The 24,555-nt window shown below is 38.8% G+C and overlaps 2 long non-coding RNA genes and 1 other non-coding gene across 3 annotated transcripts; 1 reads left to right on the top strand and 2 right to left on the bottom strand.

Annotated features, from left to right (window-relative positions):
- Window positions 1-2,037: 2,037 nt before the first annotated feature.
- Window positions 2,038-4,415, bottom strand: LOC147567984 (uncharacterized). The gene is made up of 3 exons (XR_015230928.1): window positions 4,325-4,415; window positions 3,607-3,677; window positions 2,038-2,497 (listed from the first exon to the last, which is right to left on the bottom strand). It is a non-coding gene; the product is annotated as an uncharacterized LOC147567984 (long non-coding RNA).
- Window positions 4,416-6,308: 1,893 nt separating this feature from the next.
- LOC147567983 (uncharacterized) lies at window positions 6,309-8,594 on the bottom strand. The gene is made up of 3 exons (XR_015230927.1): window positions 8,393-8,594; window positions 7,675-7,745; window positions 6,309-6,563 (listed from the first exon to the last, which is right to left on the bottom strand). It is a non-coding gene; the product is annotated as an uncharacterized LOC147567983 (long non-coding RNA).
- Window positions 8,595-23,874: 15,280 nt separating this feature from the next.
- Window positions 23,875-23,981, top strand: LOC147567982 (small nucleolar RNA R71). Its single transcript, XR_015231609.1, has one exon. It is a non-coding gene; the product is annotated as a small nucleolar RNA R71 (small nucleolar RNA).
- The last annotated feature ends 574 nt before the right edge of the window (window positions 23,982-24,555 follow it).

Raw genomic sequence — 24,555 nt, 5'->3', positions numbered from 1 at the left:
ACTTCCAGACATCGAAGGAAAGTAGGCTTAATTTGACCATATCCATCACTAATTTGACCAAGTCTGTACATTTGTCGGTATTCTCCTAATGTCGTATGAGATCGATCAGGCTCATATGGACCATCTCTACACACTTGTTGATAATCTCCAAATGTGATACCAGGTCGGTTAGGCTCATTTCTACACATTTGTTGGTATTCCCCGAAGGTCATACCAGGTCGGTTAGGCTCAACTTTCCTATTCCCCTCGTTAAGTCGTTGATAATCTCTTAGAGTCATACCACGTCGGTTAAGCCAGTTTTTACGCAACTGTCGGTATTCTTTGAACGTTATATCAGGTCGGTTGATGACGGGTCCCTTTAGATCAAGGTCATCATCATCAACAGGGTACGTCCAACCATTAGAAAAATGTGCCATGATAGTAAGGCACGATCACAAGATGAGAATTGACTCTTACAAAACTACACTTGATTCCTTTCTTTCAGTCCTATATTTTTTTTTAAACACGAAAATCGAGGAAGCACTACGAAGATCCTAGAAGGAAAACAACCACAATCAAGCTGACTCAACCAAGCAACCTAAAGAAAATCTAGACGACAGACAGGTTGGTCAATTTCACTTATAAATCTAGACAGCTCCTACTTCGTAACAAAGCTTGAACTATGATTGTTATAAGGGTTACTCCGTCAAAGTACTATGGTCAAACAATTGTCCAGGTGACAGCCAACTATGAAAAATTGCAACCGTCCAACCTGAGGCAACGTTTCTTCTTCTCGAGGCGGTCTTTTTTAAAGAATCGTATGACACTTTCCCTTTTGGAATGCCCAAATAAAAATCGAGTTCCTGGATTGTTTTAAAGATCCTATGAGCTCGATACCCTAAGACCAATGTCTAAACCAGATTTTAATTTTAAGTGAGGTTTGGGATTCGCAAAGTTGTTTCCCAAATGGGCAAGAGATCGGTGATGAAATCCGACTCCTATCTTGTAATGGGGTTTGTGCCCTTACTAAAGACGATTAAACTAAGCAGTTCGTCAAATCAATTAGGCACACAAAACACATACAAGGACCCACTGACAGGGGATTCGTGGGAGATCAGAAAAGTTACCTCCCGTTGAAGACGAACGACGACCTTTGTAGACGACCCGGGCCATTCTTCCCTTAAGTGTCCGAACCCGAGGCTTCGTTAGATTTTCGGTTACAATTTAAAAGCCCTCTAATTTAGGGTCAAAACTTTAATCCAAAAAAATAAAATTAAGAAAGTCTAAAGTCTCTCTTTCTCACCGAAATAAATACAAAAAATAAAAAAAAAATGTAAATTTCTTCTTTTGAGGTCCTCCTCCTTGTTGCACCTCCTCTTTAGCTCCTTAGTGCTCTACACACCAAAAATAGAAAAGCAAGTCAAAGTATTCAAATAGTCAAAACTTACCAAAAATAAAAAACTTTCCAAGTTTAGAAAAAAATTTAAAACTAGTCCTCGGCAGCGGCGCCAAAAACTTGACGGGCCTAGAAAGTTTCCTAAATAGGTATACACCTGCAAGTGCACGGGTGTCAAGTTGTAATATTTCCAGAAAGACCGGTTCGTTCCTCGAAGACTAGTTAAACTTAGGGTTATTTCCCTAATAGCCCCCAACTTTGTGACCAGCTTCCCGCTTGGCCCCTTAAATTAGCAAAAATACCCATATGGCCCCCTCTTTCTGTTACTCTCTCTCCTCCATCTTTTTTTCTCTCTCTGCCAAGTCACGCCACATCATCATCTTCTCCGGCATATTCAATTTTGTATTTTTTATTCTCTCTCTCTCTAAAAAAAAAAAAAAATTTTTTCTCTGACATCTCTCTCTAAACTCCGGCGAAGGGGGTTTCCCTTGGCATTTTGATAACCGAACCATTATTAGTTTTCTGTTCCCTTGGCATTTTGAAATTTTTTTTTCATCACGAACAGACCTCCGGCGAAGGGAAACCCCCTTCGCCGGAGTTTAGAGAGAGAGAGATGTGAGAGAACTTTTTTGTTTTTTTTAGAGGGAGAGAGAATAAAAAAATATAAAAAATTGAAGGTCGCCTGTGACGCCCCGTGTCCCAAAATAGACACGACCACGCCCCGGCAATTCACAGACGAGACTAAAATCCGGCAGAGTCTCCTCTGTAAATCGAACCGGTCGCACCTGTAAACTTGTCATGCAAACCATACATTCGCATACACAAAGAGATAAACTATCGAGCGGAAGCTAAACAAACTCAACTCAGTTTCGGGTCGGAACCCGAACCACAAAAATATAAAAGCCTCATAAACAACGACACAATCTATAAACAACTCTAAGTGTTATGTATATACATATTAGAGTTTGGTTTCTGCAATAAGTACATAACTTTAAAATAATGGAAAGCCAATAAACGAAAACCAAAGAAAACGACGCAACACCTCTAGCCTCATCAGACAAGATCACCGGCTGGAATACAACTCCGCCTCGAGGCTACAACCAAGCACCTGTAAACTAACAACTGGTAGGGGGTCAGAATACTCACCGACACGAGTTATTCTGGTAGAAGACCAATCCAAAACCCATCACGTTTTCAAAAGTTCATTTACTAAGTTGTAAACATCATGACAAAATGAGTTATCAAACCAGTTACCATATATACTATATACAAAACCATTTTCCTTAATCTAGCAAGCAATAGCAGTGATTAGCTGCCCACCCATGGTGCGTTCCCAATAAGAGGAGAGTTCCTCAGGAGAGCCTAGAGTGCGTTAGATAGTACCAGCCCATTTATGGCACTAGCTAATGCACTACGTCTCCTCGAGAAAGAGACTTACCCCTAGCCGGTAAGCCCCTCTCCCACTAAGGGACTCCGCAATCATTGAAGAGTTTACCTCATGATACATATGTACCTTAAGTATCTAAATACGTTTTAGATCACCGAGTTCGAATAAGAGAGCCGTCCCCCAATACCCATGGAAGGACCTGAACCTCATTCTCTTCGTTACCCCGTCATCCATCTAATGCGATCTTTCAAAATCAGTTTCATTCGTATATCAAAACCACATTCTCATATTCGATTCAAATCAGTTTCATTCGTATATCAAAATCCATATTCTCATTCGATTCATTATCTTATCAAACACGGAAGTGGAACAACCAAAAGTCATATCGCCACAAAGCAGAGGGATTCCCAATCAATGTCACCTCCCAGACGAGCGGTCAGGAGTACGTCCCTAAGCCTCGAACTGGAGGCACGAGCACCAATGGCCAGCAAGTGAAGCACTCTACTCCCACAGGTCTCATGACTAGTGTCGTCCACCTCACCGGTCTCACACGGATCACAACCATGTCCACATGTCATCCTACCCTCAATGCCTACGTGCCCGTAGGTTGACATAATCCGCAGTCGGGTACATACAAGAAAATCCCAGTAGTTCACAATCATCGTAAAATCAGTTCGAAAGCATTTCTCGTATCACAACAAACCATTCCAGCATATTTCAGTTCATCACATAAATTTGAGTTTCATGCTACCTAAACTCTAGTTATAATGGCGCATATAACTATAGAATCTAGCATATTCATTATCTATAAAACCATGCTGGATCAAGGATTCAGAACCCCTACCTCAGTCCTTGCATCACCAAAGACCTCCCTCCCGCCTACCAGACGACCTAATTCCTCCTCATTCGCATACTCTGGAATAAGGAAGAATAACCAAAAAATCGGATAGAAACATTAGGTTCTAAACGAAGAACCTTCGTTCAATAAAGAAAATATCAAAGAGAAAACGATGAAAACTTAAAACACGACAACAATCAATAACGCTGGAAGACTTCGAATAATCTATTTGATCTCTAACTTTCATAGCCATGTCCACTGAATACTTGAAATGCATACCAACCGACCAACCGACTTCCCATAAATTCTATTTTTCATGTTAGAGGCTTCATAAGCTGACAAATCATATAATGAATTCCATACTATAAATCTATAGCTGAAACTGTCCATTTATATGAAATATGAAAAAATTCGGGTAACTATCTCTAATCCAATTTATTCCAAAAACTAGTCCAAATGTGAAATTCGAGTCGTAAAATAATTCGGCAGCACTTCGTCGATATATGGTCACCCCAATATAGTCTATAACATTCTAAACATGATCCTGAACATAAATAATTAGAAGAAATCGAATAATAATTGTCTAAATAGCTCCAAATTTCGATCCCAAATGAAATTAGTACAACTATATAGTTATCGGAATAACCATCCAATAACCATCAAATTTGGACGAAATTGAAAATTCTGAACGGATAGATATGTAGAGCAAGTCGAATAGAATTACCTGGAAGAAGTTTCGCTGAATTCCGACGACCAAATACGAAGAAATCAAAGAGCGAAAATCGAACGGACAAAACCACCCAAACTGCTCGAACTCCTGTTGGAATGTTTCAAAACCATGGAGTTGGATAAGTGCCCCTTATTTCAATTCACTTTCTTTATTTCTATTCAAGAGAAAATGGTGGGTGACGTGCAAAATAATAGATTCCAATAGTGGATTGTATCACCAAATATAAAGTGGCATGTGACTAAATTGTGTTTTAGTCCCTAACTCTTTAGATACCGCATTAACAACTCCCACCATTTTTCTTCTCAACTAATTCAATCCCATTATTTACTTTATAACCCTTGGTTTAACCATTTCTTCTTTTGTTTTTCATTCCACAACTAATCATGAATAAAATGTATAGTCCTTATTAATTTGATAAAAAGAAAATTACTGAAAATAAAACGATAGCTAAACCATGTCTGATCTTTCCACGTGACCAATCAAAATTCATTTTTTCTCGATATCCATCTAACAAATATTCCTCCAAACCCTAACCCCAATTGACATGATTGAACAGAGAAAGAAGAAAATTCTGATCTTGTTTCTTACTTTTGAATAAGTCCCAATGAAATCTCAGTTTAGTCCCTGGTTTTGTCCCGATTGCAAAATACCCACTAAATTGTCCTCTTTGCTGATTTGGCCCTTCTTTTGACTTCACCCAATTGTTGAATAGTTCCTAAACCAACCTTTTAGAACACGGGATGTTACAATCCTCCCCCCTTAAAGAAATTTCGTTCCCGAAATTTAGATCAGCTCACAAATTATCCTAAAGTATCCCTCGAATTAAATCGTTTTCCTTTAACGACTTCTTAACCAGATCATATCACAACTCTTCTTTATCATTTTATACTATAATGGTTAACTTTTGACACCATAGATTGATTCTCTACGAGTTTCTCTTCTCACAATAACTTATGAATTTATTCAGATGACATGGTGTCTTTCACCATCCTTACATCCTTCACGCAGCTGAATCTTCGAACCTCTCTACTACCCTCATGTATCCTTCCTGAAGTTATGGTCACTCCATTGTGGTCACAATACATCTCCAGTGGTTTAATCAGTAGCTTCTTCGTTACTCAATGGCATTTCTCACATTTCCGGTTCGCCTAGGGTAGCTACTCCTGGCAATGCCTTCATATGAAAATCACCTACTCGAGTGACTTAGGCTCACAAATTTTCACCACTAGTCCATCGATCTTGAAAAAGTTGACCACATATTTTAATCCCTACCTAAATAAACCAATATGTTGCAAAATTCTTTAACAGTTCGTTGTTATCGATCGTTGTAAACTTGTGTACTGGCAAATACCAATCACACTTAACCTCCTCGTACACTCTTCGACACTTCAACATCTTCAATATGTCGACCTATCCAAAATTTATCATCAAAACCTCTTAACCCTTGGTTATCCTCTTATAACATCTTGTACATCAATGAAGGAAATACGTAACCATCTTAAACCATGCTCCGAGTCTTCCTTTTGCGAGTAAACCGACGTAAGAAAACGAGAATCACAAAGAAAACGAAACAAAATCAAATACTATATATCATCTTTTATTCTTGGTAGTTATTAATCTTGAAGCTTTTAGACACCTAGTCTTGTCATTTTTTATCTTCCCCTAAAGTCTAGAGCAGTCAATGCTCTAAACTATACACGACTTATCGGACACCAGAACTAACTGCTATGATATAGGTCACCAGAACTAACTGCTCTGATATAGGTCACCAGAACTAACTGCTCTGATACCAACTGTGACGGCCCGTGTCCCAAAATAGACACGACCACGCCCCGACAATTCACAGACGAGACTAAAATCCGGCAGAGTCTCTTCTGTAAATCGAACCGGTCGCACCTGTAAACATGTCATGCAAACCATACATTCGCATACACAAAGAGATAAACTATCGAGCGGAAGCTAAACAAACTCAACTCAGTTTCGGGTCGGAACCCGAACCACAAAAATATAAAAGCCTCATAAACAACGACACAATCTATAAACAACTCTAAGTGTTATGTATATACATATTAGAGTTTGGTTTCTGCAATAAGTACATAACTTTAAAATAATGGAAAGCCAATAAACGAAAACCAAAGAAAACGACGCAACACCTCTAGCCTCGTCAGACAAGATCACCGGCTGGAATACAACTCCGCCTCGAGGCTACAACCAAGCACCTGTAAACTAACAACTGGTAGGGGGTCAGAATACTCACCGACACGAGTTATTCTGGTAGAAGACCAATCCAAAACCCATCACGTTTTCAAAAGTTCATTTACTAAGTTGTAAACATCATGACAAAACGAGTTATCAAACCAGTTACCATATATACTATATACAAAACCATTTTCCTTAATCTAGCAAGCAATAGCAGTGATTAGCTGCCCACCCATGGTGCGCTCCCAATAAGAGGAGAGTTCCTCAGGAGAGCCTAGAGTGCGTTAGATAGTACCAGCCCATTTATGGCACTAGCTAATGCACTACGTCTCCTCGAGAAAGAGACTTACCCCTAGCCGGTAAGCCCCTCTCCCACTAAGGGACTCCGCAATCATTGAAGAGTTTACCTCATGATACATATATACCTTAAGTATCTAAATACGTTTTAGATCACTGAGTTCGAATAAGAGAGCCGTCCCCCAATACCCATGGAAGGACCTGAACCTCATTCTCTTCGGTACCCTGTCATGCATCTAATGCGATCTTTCAAAATCAGTTTCATTCGTATATCAAAACCACATTCTCATATTCGATTCAAATCAGTTTCATTCGTATATCAAAATCCATATTCTCATTCGATTCATTATCTTATCAAACACGGAAGTGGAACAACCAAAAGTCATATCGCCACAAAGCAGAGGGATTCCCAATCAATGTCACCTCCCAGACGAGCGGTCAGGAGTACGTCCCTAAGCCTCGAACTGGAGGCACGAGCACCAATGGCCAGCAAGTGAAGCACTCTACTCCCACAGGTCTCATGACTAGTGTCGTCCACCTCACCGGTCTCACACGGATCACAACCGTGTCCACATGTCATCCTACCCTCAATGGCTACGTGCCCGTAGGTTGACATAATCCGCAGTCGGGTACATACAAGAAAATCCCAGTAGTTCACAATCATCGTAAAATCAGTTCGAAAGCATTTCTCGTATCACAACAAACCATTCAAGCATATTTCAGTTCATCACATAAATTTGAGTTTCATGCTACCTAAACTCTACTTATAATGGCGCATATATAACTATAGAATCTAGCATATTCATTATCTATAAAACCATGCTGGATCAAGGATTCAGAACCCCTACCTCAGTCCTTGCATCACCAAAGACCTCCCTCCCGCCTACCAGACGACCTAATTCCTCCTCATTCGCATACTCTGGAATAAGGAAGAATAACCAAAAAATCCGATAGAAACATTAGGTTCTAAACGAAGAACCTTCGTTCAATAAAGAAAATATCAAAGAGAAAACGATGAAAACTTAAAACACGACAACAATCAATAACGCTGGAAGACTTCGAATAATCTATTTGATCTCTAACTTTCATAGCCATGTCCACTGAATACTTGAAATGCATACCAACCGACCAACCGACTTCCCATAAATTCTATTTTTCATGTTAGAGGCTTCATAAGCTGACAAATCATATAATGAATTCCATACTATAAATCTATAGCTGAAACTGTCCATTTATATGAAATATGAAAAAATTCGGGTAACTATCTCTAATCCAATTTATTCCAAAAACTAGTCCAAATGTGAAATTCGAGTCGTAAAATAATTCGGCAGCACTTCGTCTATATATGGTCACCCCAATATAGTCTATAACATTCTAAACATGATCCTGAACATAAATAATTAGAAGAAATCGAATAATAATTGTCTAAATAGCTCCAAATTTCGATCCCAAATGAAATTAGTACAACTATATAGTTATCGAAATAACCATCCAATAACCATCAAATTTGGACGAAATTGAAAATTCTGAACGGATAGATATGTAGAGCAAGTCGAATAGAATTACCTGGAAGAAGTTTCGCTGAATTCCGACGACCAAATACGAAGAAATCAAAGAGCGAAAATCGAACGGACAAAACCACCCAAACTGCTCGAACTCCTGTTGGAATGTTTCAAAACCATGGAGTTGGATAAGTGCCCCTTATTTCAATTCACTTTCTTTATTTCTATTCAAGAGAAAATGGTGGGTGACGTGCCAAAATAATAGATTCCAATAGTGGATTGTATCACCAAATATAAAGTGGCATGTGACTAAATTGTGTTTTAGTCCCTAACTCTTTAGATACCGCATTAACAACTCCCACCATTTTTCTTCTCAACTAATTCAATCCCATTATTTACTTTATAACCCTTGGTTTAACCATTTCTTCTTTTGTTTATCATTCCACAACTAATCATGAATAAAATGTATAGTCCTTATTAATTTGATAAAAAGAAAATTACTGAAAACAAAACGATAGCTAAACCATGTCCGATCTTTCCACGTGACCAATCAAAATTCATTTTTTCTCGATATCCATCTAACAAATATTCCTCCAAACCCTAACCCCAATTGACATGATCGAACAGAGAAACAAGAAAATTCTGATCTTGTTTCTTACTTTTGAAAAAGTCCCAATGAAATCTCAGTTTAGTCCCTGGTTTTGTCTCGATTGCAAAATACCCACTAAATTGTCCTCTTTGTTGATTTGGGCCTTCTTTTGACTTCACCCAATTGTTGAATAGTTCCTAAACCAACCTTTTAAAACACGGGATGTTACATCGCCGGCCGAAAATTTGGCCGGCCGGCGACCTATGCCGGAGAAGATGATGATGTGGCGTGATAGATGATGTGGCGTGACTTGGAAGAGAGAGAAAAAAAGATGGAGGAGAGAGAGTAACGGAAAGTTAAAGATAACTGAAAAAGGGGGCCATATGAGTATTTTTGCTAATTAAGGGGGCCAAGCGGGAAGCTGGTCACAAAGTTGGGGGCTATTAGGGAAATAACCCTTAAACTTATTCTAAAACTAGGAAGCAATAACATTTTTCAAGTGTTTTGATTTTGGTTTTAAAATGAATAAGATATTATAATAAAATAACGGAAATGAAAATAAATACAAATGATACAAGGAACTCAAATGGGGGAGAGTCTGGGTTTTCTGAATTCACCACATAAAATCATTTTTAAGAACAAATATTTAGACAAAATAAATCACTTTCTTTTTATAACTCAGAATTTCGGATAATGAACTATCTTAATTCCGGGAGATGTTTTCGTTAAAACTAGATTAAAATTTTGAACATGGTTTCATCATCTACCCTAGATAGAGAATTAGCTACTCATAATACGAGATTATATTATAAAGAATAAAAGAGAAATAGGGAGGAAAATTGAACTTTTCTCACTGATTTTCCAATGGCAGCAAAACGCCACCTAAGAAAAATAATTTTCTCGTCTTCTCGGAAGTATTTTCGCTCTGGGAAAATTATTTTCCAACCAATTTTCTCGTCTTCCCCAAATGACCTCTCTCTCTCTTCCTCTACTGTTTTTCAATTCTTCTAACCTTTCTATCATTAAACTATAAGAACAAGAAAATACAGAAAGAGTTTGAATGAATACTGAATTAAACTTCTGATTCTTTCTCTGTCTACCAAATATCCTCCTCTCTATCTAAAACTTTCTATGAGAGAATGAAAGTCGACCAGCCCCTGTTCCGTGAGAAGAAGAATAAGACCAGGTTCACTTTATTTAAAATCTCTTCTTCAATCACCCTCTCTATTTTCGAGAAAACTCCAGCCATCAGTTCCTTCTCGGTCTCTAGTAATCTCCATCTAGGATTTTGTCTTCATCTCTTTCTATTTCTAAAAAAAAAGAAGAATCTCTTTTCTTCTCGGTCTACAACTACTGTTCACGTTAAATATGGGAAGATTTAGAGAAAAGGAAGGAGAAGGGAAGTACCCAATCAACGTGTGTTTGCTGGCAAGAGGAGAAGATTCGATGCTATGCGGCTTACAGGAACAACACACAACACACTCCTTGGATGACGCCTGGTGTGACCATAGCAAGCTGATCGTCGTATCTAGTTGCCGCACGAAGGGAAACATTGTAGTATCATGCGTCACATTATGCAGGATCAACACTTGGAGAAAATCCCGAGAATGTCCCGCTGGTGCCCACCTTTGTACCGAATTTTTCGTACTAACGTCTAGATTCGTGCCACATGTCACTGAAAAGCCCTTACTTGACCGGATATTGACCAAAACTTTGACGTGATAAAATTTTCTCATCCGAACTGCGATTTGACCTCTGTTTCCGCCGTTGGACTCGTCTTGGGCTCTACTTTCATCCGAGCATCAAAAATTTTTAGAACACCCTCATCTGCAAATGACCAAAATGCCCTCAAGTATGCCTTTCTCCCGATTTTATCTATTTTCACGCTCAATTCCGTAAAAGACACCTGGACAAGAGAAACACATAATTCATCAGAGTAACCGCTCGAATTGGACTAACTAACCCAAGTTAAGAGATTCAAATGGGACATTTTCATGTCTCATCAACAAGTAATCGAATTAAGAGAACATCGATTTATTATCAAACCATTAAATCATCACATAAATAATAACAAATTTATCACATTTCATCTCATAATCCACACACAAGAGTTGGCTAAAGTGTTGAATGAACAATAAATGAAAAGAAGATGAAGAGAGAATCTCCCTTTTTCGATGTGGTGCGAGGCTAAGATTGTCGGAAAATGTGAGTCTTTAAGGTGCAGCCGATCTCCCCTTTGCAAAAAACAAGGGTCCCATAGTAATCAGCATCATCTTCTCAATTTTTCACAAACCACCATTAAAGCTTCACCAAGCTTTCTCCCTTTAGACATTTCCAACCCAAAATCATAACAAACACAATGGAAAGCAAGACCATAGCATGGGGAGTAAAAACCCTATGGTTTTCAACCAAAATGATGGCCGGAAAGCTCTTGAAAAGTTCGGCCAAGATATGACGAAATCCGGCCAAAATCCATGAAGATCCGGCCAAAAGTTGGTGTCCCGTGCATGCCCGAGCCGTCCCGAGAAACCGAGCAGCCGTCCCGTGCTTGAAGGTGGTAACTCGAGCTGCTCAAAGAACTCCCGAGCTGCTGTCCGGCCGTTCCAAGCTGCTGTTGCTGTGTGTGTAACCTGAGCTGGAGCTGGTGTTCCGAGCTATCAATGGCCGTCCCGAGCGTGTCTTCTTGAAGTCCCGAGCTGGTATGCAGCCTCCTTGGTTGTCCCTCGATTTTTCCAGCTAAGCTTTTGCTGGCCTTAGTGTTGGCCAGCCTAGCTTGGCTGGTTCCTCCTCTTCTCTTTCTCTTTTTCTCTCTCTAGCTCTAGAAGCTTGTTGATGAAGAACCATCAAGAACCCTAACCTCTTTTTTCTCTCTCTTTAGCTAAGGAAGAAGATGAATATGTGATAATTCGCTCTCTCTATTCCGAATTACACGCCAAATCCCAAATAAACTACCTAGCAATAAAAACACATAAATAATTAGAAATAAAACCCGAAAAGAACTAACTCATCAAAGTTAAGTGACCTAAATGTGGCATTTTCACGCCACATCAACATCCTCAAACTTAAAATTTTCTAGTCCTCGAGCAAACAAACAAAACTAGACAATAAAGTAAACCTAGCTCACTTTCGGAGGACTCCCGGTTGCATTTAGCGTATGCAACAAGCCTTTAAACCCTTAGGTTACCCCTAAAGGACTAGTTTTGTCTCGTGAAGGTTTCCAGTGAATACACCCACAAAGTTCTAGATTTCCAAGAGACATAAGGGTTCAACTATCGATGAAAATAAGGTGATGATCAACAAGTGAGAGACTTAAGTATGTCAAACATATGAACCAAACCAATAAACACAAAAACATGCTAAGAGTCTCCTCACTAATAGTTTTCATACTGAAATGCAAGTGTCCTATCATCATGAGTATCATCCAAGGCTAAAGTAACAAAACCTTGTCTCCTATCATAGCACATTTCGCCTCGACTTTAGCCTCACGGTCATACGCTCTTAAACATGAAATCACTCAAAATCTAATCGTAATGGTTCACTCTCATGTGTGAGCATGGAATAAAGTAAACTCAACACATACAAAAGTAAATGAGGATAACAAGTTATAAAACGAAATGATCTCTTTGGAATAGAAATATCCACTAACGGAATGGGGAAGCTCACTCACTCTTCTCACCCACTCTACCCCCTCATAGTGCCTCCTAAAGGTAAATGGATACAAGTGGTGGAATGGAAGATGAAGAAATCCCGAGAATGTCGACGCCTTTAATGATAAAAGAACACTCAAACAACCTTTAAACTTAACTTCTTGCATTGAATACTTTATTTTCATAACACTTACACAAACACAAAATAACACATATAAACAAACTTTTTTTTTTCTTTTTTCCTTTCTTTTCTCTTATTTTTTTTGTTTTTTTTTCTTTTTCACTTTTTTTTTTACACACATACCCAAACACCAAAACAAAAATACAACTAGTATTCTCAACAAATCACCTTTACTTTCACATTTTGCATTCACAGACTTTCTTCTTTACTTTTCATGCCTTCATTCTCGGGAGTAGTATGATGAATGGATGGTGGAGTATCCGTTTCCCTAAAGTTGACACCATTATCGGGTTTCATGGACTACAAGAGTAAGGTTTATTCGCTATCCTGATGTCACTCCTAGTGGCTAAGGAAATTGAGCTCATGAGATCGTCTAAGCTCTATTGAAAGTTGCGAAGTTGAGTAGCTCTTCATTCTACTCGGAGTTAGCGTGGAAGAGTACACTCAAAGGCAATAAAAAGGCTCAGATATCTCACATGGGTTTAAGTCTCCACTAATGACTATTTTAGGTCATTGAGCAGTGTTTCTTCTTCCTTAAGATGCTACTCACATGATAAGACACCAACACCAAAGGACTTAACATTCATGAAAAGACTAAGAGCATGCCTAAGATTTATCAAGAAAGAACCACATGTATCAACTGAAGGGTTACATATGAGTGTATCTAATACATCTAATTGTCTAGTATTCTAAGCGGAATCTCAAACATCTATATGTTTAACACTAGTTTCCAGGATCTATATATGAACATATCAATGAACTATAATAGAAAGAAGATTACCTCTAATCGCTTTCCCACGAACTAAATCCTGACCAGTTTTCGGAAGATAAGAGCTCCAATTGTCGCTCCTCTACTTGAGACACCGAGTATATAACTTGAACTCCCTCCTTCGAGTCAGCTAGGACCTTCTTGAAGGTTGAGATGAAGAACTCCTTCTTCTTGACTAGATAGTTGAGAAAACTCCTTTTCTCTCTCTCTCTGAGATGTATATTCTTGTTTGTGTGTCTCTTTGATTTTCACACACAGACTTGATTTTCACCCTTTGAAAATTCTCTTAGCTTTAGGTTGTTTAATAAGGTATATATAGAAATCCATAGAAAAGGTATTAGACCCAAACTAGGATTTCTAAAACCTAATTATAGGATAACTTTCAAAATTACCCTTTTAGGGTTCCCTTGAGTGGCCGGCCAATATAGCCCTTTATGGGCTTCCTTGGCCGGCCCACTTAGGGCCTAACCGGCATGTAATGGCCGGCCCCTTGCCTTGGTCGGCCATCACATGGCCGACCCACCTAAAACCTTTCCAGGACCTTCTGTAAGGCCCGTATGTGTTTATCTCTTATTCGGACTCTTCCGAACTAATTGGTCTTACCAATAATGGATCCAATCCATCTATTTGCCATTCCTTTTCTAGTCAATTCTCTCCGTTCAAATCATTACTCTTATGTGTAACCCGTTGTAGGATCCGGTCTATGTTAGCCGCGGATTACCGAAGTTATCCGACGATCGTAGTTGGCTTCTAGCTAAGCATTACGACCCCTAATTGGACCGGACTAATGATCTTCCGAGTAAGGTCATTAAGATCCTATTCGCCAAATCGTACGCCTTGCAACCTTGGTCGAAGGACATTCCTTCGGAAGGATACCATTCCTTCTGACCGAGAGAATATATCCTTCAGTCTCCCACTTGTACTTAGAACAAGTGCAATGATCGATTCCCATTTTTTTTTTCGTATCTCATCTGATATGTCATATATATCAGATTCTCTTGATCCCGAGAACAACTTCCAATCCAAACGATTAACTCTTAATCTATTTGAGCATGACCATGCATTTTTCAGTTGTTTCTCATCAAGTGGCCCGGAGATACTTTGTCCTGATTTTACTCAGGAAAATATATTCCATTCTTGTACTCCCACTCAATTTCATGTCTATCCTGTCTCCCATAGTAATCCGCCTTTATAACCACTTTTTACGGCTGGCGTTTAACGGTACTAAAGTTCGGTATTCCTTACATAAATTGAGTGAGTACTCATGTTTTGAGGAATCTCTCAAATTTGCTTAAATTAGAGTTATGACAGCTCATAACTTCAACTTTTGAAGTACTCTCATTTGGTGGGTTTCCAGTGTATCATATATACACCCACGAAGTTGACCTTGAATACTCCTATTCACATAGCCCAAGAAACAACGCTATCTTGTCAATCACTCATGCTAGTCTTCTTAAGTCATTGTTGTCCAATTAATGACTTGGACTAAGGATAGCATGATGGTGTGCTTCCATGTTCACTTAGTAGGGTTTCCTTCATTAGATCACGTATCTAATAAACCTACTTGGAACACTCCATAATTTTGGACTGTCGGCTAAATTCTAAACCATAATTTAGATGACGAAATAAACTAAGTTTATTTCGGATAACAAGAGTCTGTAAAATTTGAGCGCCCGCGCAAACTCCTTTACGTTCTCAATTTTACAAGTCTTCTTAGGATACTTTTACCTTGATCCTAATTCCTTAGATTCGTGCATCTTCCATGATCGTTCTAAGGTGACAGTTTAGTTTCATTTTCACTTCGCCTTGTCATTATCTTGCTTTCGAACGCCTTCGCAAGCTTTTATTATAACATTAGTTTCTTCAACTGAAATCAGTACTTCCTAAGTTCTAATTTTATTTTCTTATTTAGTAGAGTTAGTAACGACTCCCAGCATAAAAAACTCTTTTCCATCTGTTTGTCCTTCCTAAAAGATTCTTATCTTTATTTTCGGAAGATTACTTTTATGACTTTCTTCAATCTTTTGATTTCAGAGACTCACTCCTGGATGATCCAAGCATCCTAGGCTGTCTTCTGACTTGTATGGGTGACGACATCCTTTGTACTCCAAGTATTTCTCAGATGTTCGGGTAAACAACAATCATCTTCATGATCGTTCTTATATTTTTAAACATAAGTGTCTCTCTCATGTTTGTTTTCGCTTATCAGAATTTTCAAGTTTCGAATTTGCTTGACAGTTTATAAAGGGAGATGGGTAGAATCTCTCTCTGAGAGATCTTCTATTCAAATCTCTTCAAAACTTTTTTTGAACGAGTCTTTATCATCTTTTGATCTATCGCTATAGACTTCGGTGCCCATAATTAATTTACCCTCGTCTATTGTCCTATTGAGTCAGTTCTCTAACTGTTTTGACGTTTCTTATCGTCTTCTCAATTCGAGTATGTTTCCTACATACAGGACTTGAAACTATCTTGTTTCACTCCCACTTACCTTCTTGTCGAACAAGACTTAACCATTCGTACTCTATCTCTTTGGATTTCTGGTCCAATTTCAGGGTGGTTCTACTATAGTCTGTTTGAATCTTCCCAAGACTCATTTGGGGTTTTTGAGCAAATTTGATAAACTTTCTTAACTCCTTAAGATGTTTCTAGGCGATTGATCCCTTATTCCCAAGGCGACATCCCCAATGAGGCAAGAAACTCTTGCTCCCTTTTGTTGCTCTAATCGAATTCAATTCGAATATTTTCCTCCCACTTGTCTTCTTTGAAGGACTCTTCCTTTCAATTAAGACACCATCGAGAGCAACAATCTCTTTGTGTTTCGATGATCCGTGAGAAAACCCCGTTCCTCCTTTTGAAGAACTTTTGTCTATCATGCTGTAGACATTTGAATAAATGACTGGTTTTATAACTCTTTCTAAAAAATCCATATTCGTATGGACTCAATTATTCACTATAGCTTATTCTAGGTTTTAGTGGGCTGGCAGATTCGTATTAGACTTTTATGTTTTTGGAAAGTTGATGACCTTTGGACTTATGATCTCATCATATTCTTTAGTCATATTGACCTTTTTCTTGATTTAGGATTGGTTTCTAAAACTTTTCCAAAATCTAGTTCTTAGTCTATTCTAGTCACATTATTCGTAGGTTTTTATGTCTAACATGAGTTTCTACGATTAACTGACCTCTGTTTTGTCTTAAGAGATCTTGTCAAATTTATTTGTCTAAACCATGATTAACTATTGTTGAGAGATACGTGATCAAACAACTTTAGTTTCATTCATGTTCTTTCAATTTTATTTGACTAGATTAGAATGACTAAGTCGGATCGCTTGGTATAATTCTTTAAAAGTTAAATAGGCTCTTTTAAGAACATCATAAAATACCAAATATTTTATTCACTTCCATAATCTCATTACAGAGTCAATGTTCTAAAAGAAAAAGAAAACTAAAATTGATATAAAGTAGTGCCTATTGAGTCTATGATCCTTCATGAGGTTTTCCAGCAACCTTTGCCTTCTTAGCTTTTGACAGGTTCATCTCCTCTTCAATAAATACTCAGCTCCCACTTGCTCCTGTCATTCACAATGATAAGAGTCTTTTAGGTATCACATACCTTGAGGAAATGGTAGTTCCATCAGAGATTTATCCCATCCATTCATATTGTAGTGCATTCTGAATTGACTGAATCCATTATGAAGTGAATGCAGGATAATATCAGTGGTGAAATCTCGGCCATTGTCGACTCCAAATCGGTTTAGTTTTTCAAAAAGACTAATCATTTCGAAAACATGTGGCCCTACAGGCTTTCCCTTTTCAAGACGCATATCCAACATTGTCCTTGAAGTGTCATACCTCTCCATTCTTGACTTATTTTGAAACAAATTCCTAAGTTGTTGTATCATGGTATAGGCATCCATTTCAATGAACCTATCTTAAAGATTAGGTTCCATGGTTGCCAACATGAGGCATGTTATGGGTTCGGACCTTTTCCGAATATTTTTTTCTTGCTCCTTTTCTTGATCAGTCGAATATTCATTGAGAACCAGAATAGGTGTGTCTAAGACATTTGCCTCATGTTCGGATCTTAGGACAAGTCCCAGATTCTGTTTCCAAACCATAAAGTTGTCACCATTCAACTTTTCTTTCTCCAGAAGCCAACGTATGTTGCTGGAGTCTTTGGTCGTCATAATTAAACTACATGTAAGAAATGCGAATGTGATTAAACTTGTTATCCGGGCATTGTTCTTAATTTGCCTATATTATGTTTGTTGTCCCCTAAGAATAATATAATTCCAAGATCCCATTCCTTCGAAATTAAGCGTACTTTGGCACTGCCGTTAATTCGTCGTCCTGGGTGAGTAACATCTTACTGATCATACTCCTATGATTCTTGGTTAATGAATTTCACATTTAAATGTCAAATCGTCCTTTAGCCCCGAAATCCAAAACCCTTTTGCTAACTCGTTGAGAATAACCATTTAGACCTCTTCATAGATCTACCCGTATTGTCCCGAGGTAAAAATGGCACCCTGCTTTGGCATGACCCACCATCGATGAACAAGAGCTCAACAGGTGTCTTAATCTGGGTAGGCTTTACTCAAATTCTTTTTGGGACTTATTACGTAATTTATCAAGTTGCGTTACTGTGAACTCTAGCATAACCATTCATGATTTATTACGTAAAATTTTATGTAGGTTTGCGTAATAGTCTTAGTATTACCCCTTAAAAGATCTCATCTTTTAAGTTTATTTCTGGTTCGCCTATGGTTCGTTTGGATTCGTATCCATGAACCTCTATTGACTACTCCCACTTGAACCATGATCTCATCGTTCTGTTCGTCAATAGATTCTAAGACCCTATACTCTAAGTATTATTCGGGCACATACACTTGTGCAGGGGCGGAACCAGGATTTCAGGCTCGGGAGGGCAGACTCTTCACTTAAAAAAAAAGTTACCAAGCTTTATGTATTAGGATTAATTATGTGTTTATCTATTTATTTTGGTATTAGACGATGTTAATGTTTGTATAAGAATCTATAATGCTGAAAATTTGTTAGTTTACTAGAAGAGATCAATGTGGTACCTAAACATAATGTTTAAGACTTGAACAACAAAGACTCCGAAGCCAAGTAAAAAACCTAATTAGGCTTGTAGTTCATTTTCATGGAAATTAAAAACTTATGGTGAGGATTTATGGGTGATGGGTAGAATTAAAGAACTCAATATATGAGAAGATAGAAGCACAAAACTTCTTACTTCATAACATGAAGAACCAAAATCAGAAAAGCGGAGTTTGATATCCAGGCAAAACCAAAACTAAATTTAGAACTTATTGGCTTCTGAAGAAGATTCACAAACTTATTAGTAAAATCAGAAACAAGTGACAATGTTAATAAAATAAAGTATACCAAAACTTGAGCATAAGATAGATTTACCAGTAAAAAGAAGTTGGAACACAAAAATCTTAAAAAGAGTAAACAAAGTGAAGAAAACAAACACATAATTAATCATAACCCAAAATGGAGTATTAAAGAACTAAATCCACCAACAAAAAGATTATTGAAAGATTTAAAGAGACAGAAAATTTCTTCTTGGTTGAAAAAATACAAAGAAGAGGATCAACAACCAAAAAGTACCAAATTTACATTAGAAAAAGAAGACAGGAAGACTAGGTTTAACATATGTCCAAATCATTGGAAACTAGGTTTTATGTAGACCAAAATTACCAACCTTAACTTAGATTTTGATCTATAAAGATTAAGACTGGAAAAATCGAATTGTTTGCTTGTTCCCAACTAGGGTTTTCTTGGATTACCTCATCGTTTTCTCCTTCTTCCTCAACACTAAATTACTTCCAAAATTAACCACCCGTACAAACCCTCAACCCTGAAAAAAAGGTATGATAGGAAAGTACTAAACTTCCCTAGTTTTGTACAAAAATCACGATTTCCAGGCGGGGCAGCTGCCCGGCCTGATCTCTTAATGGGTCCGCCCATGCACTTGTACTTAGAAACAAGAAACGATAATCTGATCTAAAGGTATACTATTCTACACAATCACATACATTCATACATACATTAATATGACATTCATAATTAAACAAAGTATGTATCCTAGATTCGTTTCTAGGTTTGCTATGTGTCGTATAGCTAATTGTGGGCAATTGTGACATCTCTATGTCTAATGGGCTCTAAAGTTCGTTTTCATAATACTCAAACTAAAAGCACATTGTGTTTCTTCCTTAATGGTTTCCTAAATCGATTCAAGGAAAAACTCCGTTTGGGCTCTCCGATGGCCCCGGTCAATGTCAGAAAAATAAGCTTGGAACCGGGAGAAAAAGGTTTGAAAAACTCCCACTTAGGTCAAGGCCTAAAAGCCCTCGAGTCAAACTCAAAAAGACCTAAGTCAACCTTGGTCAAAGTCCCTTGACTGGTTTCGGGTCAACCCTAGACTTTGTCTCGGATCAGCCCAATCATAGGCCGGGCCTAGGGACATCACGTTCCTATCATGCTCTGTCCCTCGGCCCGACGCGTCCTTACCGGGTCAGATGCGTCCTAGACGCTTCTGGCTTAGGACAGACCATAGGCATCTCGGAAGGGATGCCTTAGATGCATCCTGGATGGGTCTACTGCATATCCTCTCAGATGCTTAGTCCGAGAGGTGTTGGAACAGTGAGACGCGTCCTAGACGTGTCTCGGGTCGGGACAACACATAGGCCATCTCGGATGCTAGGTCCGAGATGCTTTGGTGCATCACAGTCGCGTCCTAGACGCTTCTGTGCATGGACGACATGGACATCCTGCACGGGATGCCTTCTGGACACATTCAGATGCGTCCTAGACACTTATGATTGCTCCAGACGCATCCTAGGCTTGTCAGGAAGCTTCCATTCGCATCCTAGATGCATCTGGTTGCTCCAGACGCGCCCTAGACGCTTTTGGATGCTCTGGTCACATCCCTGGTGCGTCTGGAAGCTTCCTGTCGCATCCTAGATGCGTCCGGACCTTTGTCCAGTGTCTCGATCCTAGACCGAGACTTACTAGGGTTCCCTAGAGCACGTCCTAGACGCGTGAGGGACGTCTGAGACGCGTCTGTCTCGGACTCCTAGTCCGTCTCGGACTGGGATATCCCTGTCGAGTCTTTCACGCGCTGGGATGTCTGAGACCTTTCTGTCTCGGACTCCTAGTCCGGCTCGAACTAGGAATCCTGGTCCTTCACGGACTAGGATTTCCAGTCCGTGTCCCACCAGGTCTCGGACTTCCTGGCCGGACCGGCCAGTTGGGTTTCCAAAATATTTGGAAACCCTATTGTTCCAACCTGTTTCTTTTCTGTTTTTCACTGTTCCAGCTGCTGTTAGGTACTGTTTTTTGATGAATTCATCAACCAAACTTCATGGTTTTGATGATTTTTATCAAGAAACTTAAACCCTAAAGCTAGTTTATGAAAACCCTTTTCAAAAAACTAAGTTTTTAGTGTTTTAGGTCATTGAATCATATCCAAAACCCTAATTGATCTAATCAAAATATGCTTAAATCTCCATTCAAGCACCATTAACACTTTTATCTAGTTATTCAAGTTTGAATCTAATTCGTCTAGTCAAAGATAGTTCATGCAAACGGCTCGTGATGCCACTGAAGGGTAACCTATGAGTGTATCTAATACATCTAATTGTCTAGCGTTCTAAGCGGAATCTCAAACATCTATATGTTTAACACTAGTTTCCAGGATCTATACATGAATATATGAATGAACTAGAATAGAAAGAAGATTACCTCTAATCGCTTTCCCACGAACTAAATTCCGATCAGTATTCGGAAGATAAGAGCTCCAATTGTCGTTCCTCTACTTGAGACATCGAGTATATAACTTGAACTCCCTCCTTCGAGTCAGCTAGGACCTTCTTGAAGGTTGAGATGAATAACTCCTTCTTCTTGATTAGATAGTTAAGAAAACTCCTTTTCTCTCTCTCTCTCTGAGATATATATTCTTGTTTGTGTGTCTCTTTGATTTTCACACACAGACTTGATTTTCACCCTCTGAAAATTCTCTTAGCTTTACGTTGTCTAATAAGATATATATAGAAATCCCTAGAAAAGGTATTAGACCCAAACTAGGATTCCTAAAACCTAATTATTGGTTAACTTCCAAAATTACCCTTTTAGGGTTCCCTTGAGTGGCCGGCCAACATAGCCTTTTATGGGCTTCCTTGGCCGGCCCACTTAGGGCCTAACCGGCCATGTAATGGCCGGCCCCTTGCCTTGGTCGGCCATCACATGGCCGGCCCACCTAAAACCTTTCCGGGACCTTCTTTAAGGCCCGGATGTGTTTATCTCTTATTCGGACTCTTCCGAACTAATTGGTCTTACCAATAATGGATCCAATCCAGTTATTTGCCATTCCTTTTCTAGTCAATTCTCTCCGTTCAAATCATTACTCTTACGTGTAACCCGTTGTAGGATCCGGTCTATGTTAGCCGCGGATTACCGAAGTTATCCGACGATCGTAGTTGGCTTCTAGCTAAGCATTACGACCCCTAATTGGACCGGACAAATGATATTCCGAGTAAGGTCATTAAGATCCTATTCGCCAAATCGTACGCCTTGCAACCTTGGTCGAAGGACATTCCTTCGGAAGGATACCATTCCTTCTGACCGAGAGAATATATCCTTCATCAAGATACTTAAAAGTACCACTTGAGTAATACCAAATCTACCCAAAAATTTTCAAATTTGGTCAATTTGTTGAACCCTCTTGCCTTTGAAATCTAAGGTCATGATGTCATGCGACCAAAAGTCGTATCCCCATCCCCAAACTTAAAACTAACATTGTCCTCAATGTTCTAAGCATATGTTCATTAAAATATAAGAGGTACAATAAGTTAAAGAGATGAGTGGAAGGATATTACCATTGCCAAAGGAGATAAAAAGTGATACTACCAAGACTTATGTATTCGAGTTCCAAGTTGATTATAAGCCTATCGCCATCCCAAATTTGGAATGAACCACGTCCTAAAAGTATACAAAGTGACAAACGCTCCTAACATATCAATAAATAACATAAGAATGAAGCATAAGCATGACCAAATAAAAATGACCACTCACGCAGGATCACTCGATTGCATCGAACCATGCAATTAGTCATTGATTCTCTTGCTTTCACAAGAGCACGAGTTAGGTCTCGTGGAGGGTTTCCAGAGATGCTACCCACAAACATCAAGGTCCATCTCAATAGACCAACCAATCATATAACAAAAGACGAAATATTTGGGGGTCTACCCAAAGAAAAGATGTAACCGGTAAGAACCGTCTCAACAAAGGCAACAAAGTTTGATGTAATAACAAAGGGGGCATGCATTTCACCAAAATGATCTACAAAGGTCCCATGAATCAAACTAGTCATGTTGTTATGGTCCTCCTGGGCATTAATAGTATTGTCCCTTTGAACTACCGGTGCAAGCATATATATATCACAGGTAGTGAATAATTGTTGAGAGAATGAGGGTTTAGGTTTATCAACTGGTTTAGACTCAGATTTTGACTTTAAAACCTCGTTATGCCCACCTCCATTCTCAAAAATCGCACGATCCTCGGGTATGTCTACCGTCATGGGAGTATCCAAGCTAATCATTTCATCACTTTCGAGAATGGAGTTGGACTTAACATTAGCACTAGGTGTATTACCTTCACCTGTACCCTTGGGATTTGTTGGAGTTTGGGGTTGTGAAACCCCTTTCTCGATGTCTTTCAATTTTGCATCCATCTCTTTAAGAGCGTGCAAGGTGTTTTGATTAATCTGAGTTTCTACCTCATAAAATGATTCCGAAACATCTTCAAGAGTCCTCTCATGATGAGGCGCATAAGTGAAACCAACTAAGGGCTCTTGAAGATTCTCATAATCATTTGTAAAGGCATCACTCCTTGAACCTACAGGCTTCATATACGTGTCTACGACATTTGTGCATTCTAATGAGACATCTCGACAAATAGAAATAGTCGGGCATTCACCCGCCAGATGTTCTCGACTTGCACAAATGCTACAAACACTATCAATCACTAAATCACCATCATGCATATCTATAAATTCTTTTCGAGACACATTTAAAATTTTATCATGTACTACCCCATTTTCCTTTAAAAAGCATATGCCTTTTTTTGAGTAATGGTTTCCTTCGGCTATATCTCGGTCACTTTTAACGGGTGTGTCCCAATCTTGGGTCTTCTCCGCTAAAAGGCGAGATGCTCCCAAGCCTCATTAGGACTTTTACTTATAAACTCTCCGTTGCACATCATTTCCACGAAATGTTTCCTTTTGGAGGTCAAGTCATCGTAAAAGAACCCGATGACCCTCCATATTTGGTAGTTATGATGTGGACATGCGAGAAGGAGTTCTTTAAATCTCTCCCAACACCCAAAGAAGGTCTCATCTTTGTGTTGCACAAAATTCATAATTTCTCTTCTTAAGGTGTTGGTTCGATGGATGGGGAAAAACTATTTCAAAAACGCCCTAATCATCTCATCCCAACTTCTTATAGTCCTAGGCCTTAGAGAATGAAACCATATCTTCGACTTTTCTTTCATTGATAATGGAAATAGTTTGAGCTTAGCGACTTCCTCAAATACTCCATTGACTTGGAGTATTGAGCAAATCTCATCGAACTCTCTTAAATGAAAGTATGGATTTTCATTCTCTATGCCTCGAAATATAGGAAGCAATTGAATAATCTTACGGTCTATGTCTAAATTACACTCATTACTCGGAAAAATGATGCATGAAGGTGATATGCTAGCCATATTAGGTTTAAGGTATTCTCTAAGACTCCTAACCAGCCGGTGAACCTCATACCCATCATTCAAACTATCATTCCCATAAACATCCTTTAAAGCACAATTAAAGCAAAATGCAACCAATCACAAGTGTTCGATTCGACTCCTACTATCAATAATACACAAGATGCAAATGCACTTAAGCCGCTCATGTAAGTAAAGGTTAGGGAACGATAATAGAGGTGGCGTTCTTTAGCACAATTTGATCCTAATC

Source organism: Eschscholzia californica, unplaced genomic scaffold (assembly GCF_041429995.1).
Source record: "Eschscholzia californica isolate CP2 unplaced genomic scaffold, dmEscCali1.0.p SCAF_1, whole genome shotgun sequence".
In the NCBI taxonomy this organism is placed as follows: Eukaryota; Viridiplantae; Streptophyta; class Magnoliopsida; order Ranunculales; family Papaveraceae; genus Eschscholzia; species Eschscholzia californica.
The sequence above is the reverse complement of the archived record's forward strand: the minus strand, read 5'-3'. Positions and strand labels throughout refer to the sequence as shown.